This window comes from Nuphar pumila, chromosome 5 (assembly GCF_984573655.1).
Source record: "Nuphar pumila chromosome 5, dmNupPumi1.hap1.1, whole genome shotgun sequence".
In the NCBI taxonomy this organism is placed as follows: Eukaryota; Viridiplantae; Streptophyta; class Magnoliopsida; order Nymphaeales; family Nymphaeaceae; genus Nuphar; species Nuphar pumila.
The window spans coordinates 29,242,498-29,250,125 of NC_143253.1; positions in this window are offsets into that span (position 1 = coordinate 29,242,498).

Consider the following 7,628-nt stretch of genomic DNA (forward strand, 5'->3'; position numbering starts at 1 on the left):
GTGGTGGCTGAAGGCTGACGGTGGTACTTCCAAGGTGTTGCTGCCTTGATGCTGGAGACGGGCTGCAATGGAGGTTGTCAAGGAAGGGAGGCTGCCTTGGCTGATAGAGAGAGAGATGTTGGGGGTTGAGTGTGGGAGAGTGAATGAGAGGCTAAGGGAGAGAGAGAGATGTGAAAAAGAGCTCAAAGAGAGGAAAGATGCCCAGCCGTATGAATCCTCTCCCAATTAAAACCCAAACTTAGGTTTTAATTGGAGATGAAGTTAGGGTTTTGAGGAGTTAATGAAAGAGAGCCCTTTAGGTTTACGTGAATGGGCTAGAGAAATAGGGAAAGGAGGGAAGGAAGGGAAGAAGGGAAAAGGAAAGAAGGAAGAAAAAAAAAGAAAAGGAAAGGGAAAAGAGAGGGAAAGAGAAAAAAAATCTGGAAATTTCTTTATTTTTGTATTTTTGTATTTTATTTTTTATTTTTTTATTACATGTGGCGCCACCTTGGAGTGGGGCCCACACAGTTTTTCAAAAGGGTTTCAGAGTGGGCGCCACATTGGAGTGGGCCCACACGATTTCTAAAAAAAAAGAAATGTTGAAATAAAGACCAAAAGCTTCAGTGTGACACCACTCAGAGTGGGTCCCACTTGTGACAAAAGCAAAAATGACTTTATAAAATTTCTCAGAAAACTTTTAGCTATTTTTGACAGTTTTTGAAATGAGCTCGGATTTTGAAGTTCAATACCCCGTTGCGAAACAAATCTAGTGTAGAATTTAAAATTTTGAGTTTTAAATAAATTCAGATTATTTTTCTTGAGAAAATATTTCTAAATTTAGACTCCCGGTGGTAAAAATGTCAATTTTGGAAACCCAGGGTTTGAAATTGATTTATGAAAACTTTTAAAACTCAATCTGGATTAAAATTTATAAAACTGGAGTTCTGGACTTCGAAAATGAATTGAAATGTGATGAAATGTTATGAAATATTGAGAAATGATATGAAATGTTATGCGAAATGCAGACCCTGAATGAAGAATTTTGGATGTTAAACCCCGATTGGCAGTTGTACCAGTTCAAAAAGTGTTAAAATTGATAAAATTTGCCAAATGATTTAAGAAATGGTTTTCAGGTCCAACCGAGCTAGAGTGACACTAAAAATTAGGGTTTTAGCTGAATTGAACTGAAATAAGTTGGATTGAGCTAGATTTTAGAGTTTCAGAACTCAAATGAACTGACCAGACACTGACTCAACTGACCTTTCCCACTAAATTTTCAAGAAAAGCTGTCATTTTTAGAGAAATGGTACGGAACAATCACTTGAGTGAAGTGAATTATGAATCTGAGCTGGGTTTGAGTTGGGATAAAGATTGGTAGTACTGAGATGAACTAAAATTGAAGCTTGAACACTAGCTCAATTAACTGGATTCAACTCAATTTCGGCTGAATGAGCTGAAATGGGCTAAAATGGGCCCCTAGACACTTGGAAATGGTTTTGAACTGAAACTGGAGCACTTGAGCTCTTGGTGAGCTCAGGCTAGACTCAAGGGAATATGATTGACTGTGAATGACTGACTCGAAGACAATTGGCTTGGATTTGAGTGTGAAATGAGCTCATTTCTGAAGAAATGATCCCATTTTGGCAGGAATGGTCAGAAATGAAAATGGTTTGTTCATTGTGAGCTCAAATGAGCTTGAAATGACTGATATTCTAAATGTTCTGAACTGACCAATAAGTTTGGTTGACTCTGACTGACTGGGGTCCGGGATGACCTAGGGGCAAAATGGTAATTTTTCTAGTAAAAATGGGTAAAGTGGTGATTTTCTGAAACTGACTCGGGGTTTGACTCCTACACTGACCTAATAGGGTTGGCACTGCACGAGGGATGTGTCTGAAATGAGTGTGGAAAATTTGGGGTGTTTACAATTGGGTAGTAAGAACTTTTCACTTCCCAATGACTGAGAGAGTCTTTATTCCCATAAACCCTACAATAAGGGTATGTTTGGTTGCATCTCAATAAGGGTATGTTTGGTTGCGTCTCATGTGATTTGGAATCACATGATATTTAAAAAGTAAATCTCATTTGAACAATACCCCAAAAGTAACTAAACATAAAACTTTTTTTACACAGAACCCCCAAAGTAAGCTTTATAAAAAGTGAGTTGGCAAACAATCCAAAAGTAAGATTTAGAAAGTAAATCTCATTATTGTGAGATTCACTTTCTCGTGAGGTCTCATGAGATTTGAAATCTTATGAGATTTTAAAAGTCAATCTCTTTTGACTAGTATTTTCACTTTTAAAAAACGCAACCAAACATACCCTAAGAGAGAAGGAAGAAAGTTGAGACTCTTCTTTTGTTTTTCCACAACAATCAATTTAACAAATGAGGGTGGGAATTAACACTAACTAAAAGACAACAAATCCTTAAAACAAATGACAATAAAACCATGATGATTAGTTTGGCATTTTTTAGATTGTTGCGTGATGGGGGGGGGGGTATATTTTATAAAAAAAACCTAAACAAATTAAGAAATGAAATTTAACTTACAACACTTGCATTGTCATTTTGAAAATCTTAAAATCTGATAGATTTTTTGCTCACCTATGCTCCTCATCCATCTTTTATAAGTTAAAAAGGAAAATGATCATATTATCTTTCTAAAATGGCATGATTTTAAAAATGCCTCATAATTTGAAGAAATCCTTCTCGTGTCCAAAATGCCTGATTCTCGACATTTTTACCCTTTGCACAAGCGAACCTATTGATGTTTGCGCGATAGATACATACATCATCTGAAGGTCACAACATGTCAATAAACAAGAGAATCTCATAAACTTTTTGCAGACCTGATGAAATTCACATAAATTATTTGCATAGATAGATAACTTGAATCCTATCACAGAAGATTCACATATAAAATGTGTGGATCTTCTGATATTTGCAAGCCTGATGCAAACCTTCTAGAATTTAAAAGTTTCAGCTTAACAGGTTTGCTTCATACATTTGCGATAGTCCTGACATTCACGTTGATGTTATGTGAAACTCTATTAACTAAAAACTCACTTAAAGTCGAAATATATGTCCATAAATGTATGTTTCACCTTCACAAATGTATGTTGTGAATGTCCCTAATTTCACATGTTTTCTTATTCGAGCTTGGTAGGTTTGTGTCACACATTTGCAAACATTACGACCTTCACGCAGGTATCATGCAAAGCTTCTTTAATTAAAAACTCACATAAATTATAGATGTGTGTTCATAAATGTGTGTCTAACATTCAAATATGTGTTGTGAATATCCTTACCTTTGCATGTTTTCTTATTCAAGCTCGGCATATTTGCATCACATATTTGTAGATGTCACAACCTTTGCGCAGATACCATGCAAACCTCCTTTAACTAAAAACTCATATAAAATTCTGGCATATGTCCAAAAATGTGTGTTTGACATTCATAAATATGTATTGCAAATGTTTTTAGTTTTGCATGTTTACTTATTCGAGCTTGGTAGGTCTGTATCACATATTTGCAGACGTCACGGCATTTATGGTTGTTCTCTTGATAGTTGTGCATATAACTTTTGAACCTCTTTTGTATATACGAAACTTCTAACCTCAGTTGTGGACTTACTAAACCTTTGCATATTCAACATGTGAAGTTGTTAAGTTTGTCAATATTCTCATGACCTTTTGTGAATCTCCTGACCCTTGTGTGTAACATTTGTGAACCTCTGTACATGCATTAAATGTGACTCTTTGTGCTTTGTTTCACATTCGAGGACCATTTTTGTATAACATTAGGGATTCTTAGTGAGGGTTTTGTGGTTCCCAATTTGTATGGTCTCCAACCTATTTCTCCTGATAAGTTTTTTCGATGCCTAGACTATGTCGTGCAATGACATAGCATCAACAAGTTTTTCATCATTCGACAGATTATCAAAGGCAAGATTTTGTGGTAAGCACAAGTTTTACTCCTTGTAACAGTTGAATCAGTTATTTCAGCAAGAATCAGTTATTTGTGAAACAATGACATAATTCTCAAGTTATTTTTGCATATTCGATAGCCTATTCTATTTTTTTATTTAATTCAATTTCATGTGAGTCTTCTTTGCCCACTAGTTTTCTTAATTTGACATGCCTTTATCTTTGAATTAGATTGTTTATCTTTTATTTATCTTATATTATGAAGATGACGAGAGAACAATAACATAATTCTCAAGTTATTTTTGCATTGTTAATAGCCCATTCTATTTTTTTTTTCTATAATTCAATTTAATGTGAGTCTCCTTTGCCCACATGTTTACCTCTATCCTTGAATTTGTTTGGATATAAAATTATTTATCTTGTATTATAAAGATAACGAGTGAATAAAGTATTATGGAGGAACCAACACCTACCAATCGATCACGAAAATATGTACATGCTACAAATAGGCTAATTATAATTGCTCTCTCTACCATAAACCTTCTATAATATACTAAAGTTGCTCTCTCTTGAATATCATTTTTCTCAAAAAAATATCCACTAGTTGATGGTTCATATTATGATGTACGAGAGAAGCTTGATACATGGATAGACAAGAAACCTGCTTCATGGCTAAGAGCATAGGTTTCTGATGTAATTCATAACTGCACAAAAGGTTTTTGAGTTTGTATCCACATTCATGTCTTCCATTTAGGAAGCATCTAAAGAGGGAAATGTTAGTAAGCAATCAATGGGTAAAAAGTATAAGAGTCCATGACTTTTGATTTCATGATGATTGCTAATGAAGAAATAGAGAGGAAGAGAGTGGACATTGTGAGCATAAAGAGGGTAGAGGAAGAACCTCAGCAAAAGGAGAAGGCCAAAGTTGAGGTGAAGGAGTGGGTGGAGAAGGAAAAAGATTTGCATCAAGCAAATAAAGAGGTCGATGCTTACATGAATAGTTCAAGTATAGGTGGTGAGAGAGTAGAAGAGGAACTTCGGTAAAGAGAGAAGGCAAATGCTGAGGTGGAAAGTGAGATTGTGAGTAGTGAGAGGGCAGATGAGGATCTTCAGCAAAGGAAAGAGGTTGAGGTAGAGGTGAGGGTGGAGAGGGAGGATGACCCAATTAAAGCGGAAGATGACAATGATAAGAGGGTGAAGGGGGAGGAAGAATCATTCGATGGAGGAGGAAGTGCATGATATCATAAAAAGGTTACAATGGGTCATAAGGTCCAGTGCTCGTGGATATATTGTTTCTAAATATGTTGATGTGTATGAAATAATGAATCAATTATTTGTTGATGTGTATAATCAATACTACAATAAATAAATTTTAATGTTATATTCAATGATTAAATTGTAAAATGTGAGTGTATGAAACATGTTTGTAAGATAAAAGTTATACATTATAATTTATGATCATGTATTCAATTGTTAATACATATACAATAGTAGATTGATTATTTATTGATGTGTATAGTTGTAACTTGTATACCATAATAAATAAATTTTAATATTATATTCAATAATTAAATTATGATACGTAAATATATGTGAAACATGTTTGTAAGCGAATCAATTATATATTGCAATTCATGATTATGCATTCAATTATTGATGTGTATGCAATAATGAATCAATTATTTATTAATGTGTGTAGTTATAACTAATATGCCACAATAAATAAATTTTAATGTTATATTCAATAATTAAATTATGATATGTGACTGATTGTAAGCAAATTCTATTATAATTACAGGATCCACAACCACAAAAAGTAGATGATCCACAATCATTGATACATCAATCATATTGGTTCCAAGTGCACAAGTGGTTTATAACATTGTCGAAGGACTAAAAGGATTGACTGAATCAAATGTATTTCTGACAATTCTTAGAGGTTGCACCATAGACTATTGGTTATAGTCTTGTAGATTCTATGATGCAGTTTTTGAATCCCACTACCAATATTTTTCAGTTACCTGAATTCAAGCTCACCATCACATTGGAAGATGTGACACATATTATAGGATTAAACTATCATGAAGAGCTTTGAAAACTTTAGGTATGCATGTCAAGTTTTATTGAGAGCAACTAACAATGCATTTGAATGTGATATGCTCAAGATGTCATGGTTGAGGAGGATATATTATAACAATAAAGAGAGAAGACTAGAGGGGAAGATGCCTTGTGTGAGAAAGAAGGGCAGTCACAGAGAAGATAAGGAGTTTAGGTAATTCATATTGTATTTCATTGGCACCAGTGCATTCATCGACACTGGTGGAAAGATCATCCATGCATCGTACATACAACTTGTGAAAGACTTGGATCATGTCAATGACTTTGCATGGAGGCAACTTCAAGTTGACTTAGGTGAAGTAGGGCATACAAACTTCATTGGCATGCTAATTTTGTTGAAGGTATGAAAAGTAATACTTTGATTTGATTTGATTTATATGAAAATATGAATTTATGATCCTTGATATAATCTGTGTAGCACAACTTATCCATTTTACATGTTTGGATATGAAAGCACATAAACATTGAAAGGTCTATTAGACATGACCCAATGTATGAGTTTGCACGCATGGCAATATGAAGCATATTACATAAGGGAGAGAATGAAGATGAATAGAAAGAGGGGGAGGGAAAGGATGAAAGAAGGAAAGGTCATACTATAAGAAGGGCCCTTTAGTATGCAAAGTTATGTATGCTAACCAAAGCTCAAGTGAATATACATAAAACAAGAAGTTCTTGATTTTATAAATAATGCAATATACTTATTAATAAATGAAACTTCATTATGTAGGTAACATGATGTTTCTACAGAGAAAATAAAGATGATGACATAGTTGTGGTTGTTTATGCAATGAAGCTCACAAAAAAGGACATATGAATGTATAACATGAATAAAGTCGAAAGACAAATGACAAGCTGAGTAGTGCAACAACTAAGCTATGGTCAGACACCACATAGTTACCCTTCGTCTATAAGCAAAACCATTTTATATTATTTTAATAATTGATTGAATGATTACCCTATCATGTTTTTTAAGAAATAGCAAAACTGGTGAGATGATGGAGATGGCATTGCATACTACTCTAATATAGGTGTACGCCTAAGGTATGTAGATGCTAACAATCAATACTTGCCTAACAGTTTCAACATCAAGAAGGGTAGTGAAATGGTAATGCAAATTATATACTTTGAATACCTCGTAGGCACTGTCATGGCACATGATATTTATAATTTTAATATCAAACTTTATATATATATATATATATATATATATATATATATATATATATATATACTTGTTTACAAATGTAAGAAGGTCAAGCAAATCAAAGCTAGGAGTCTAAAGTATAGAAGAACTTCAAGTGAAGTGAGAGTTACAATTAATAAGTTAGATGCTAAGGAAGAATTAGTAGTTGCTATGGTTGAAATCTTTCAATTGCATGCAACTTTGACGATCTTGAATTAATTACTTAAAATACAAAAAGTGTTTGCTATGAAGGAGAAGCTTCTATATGCTCAAGAAGAGTTGCTTGCTATAAAGGATAAGAAACTCTATGACCTTAGAGCATGCATACAAGATTTATAGGAGTCGTAACCCATAGATGTTGAACTATGTAATCTTTAATTCTTAAAGAAGCATGAAATGTTTTGTAAATACATATATT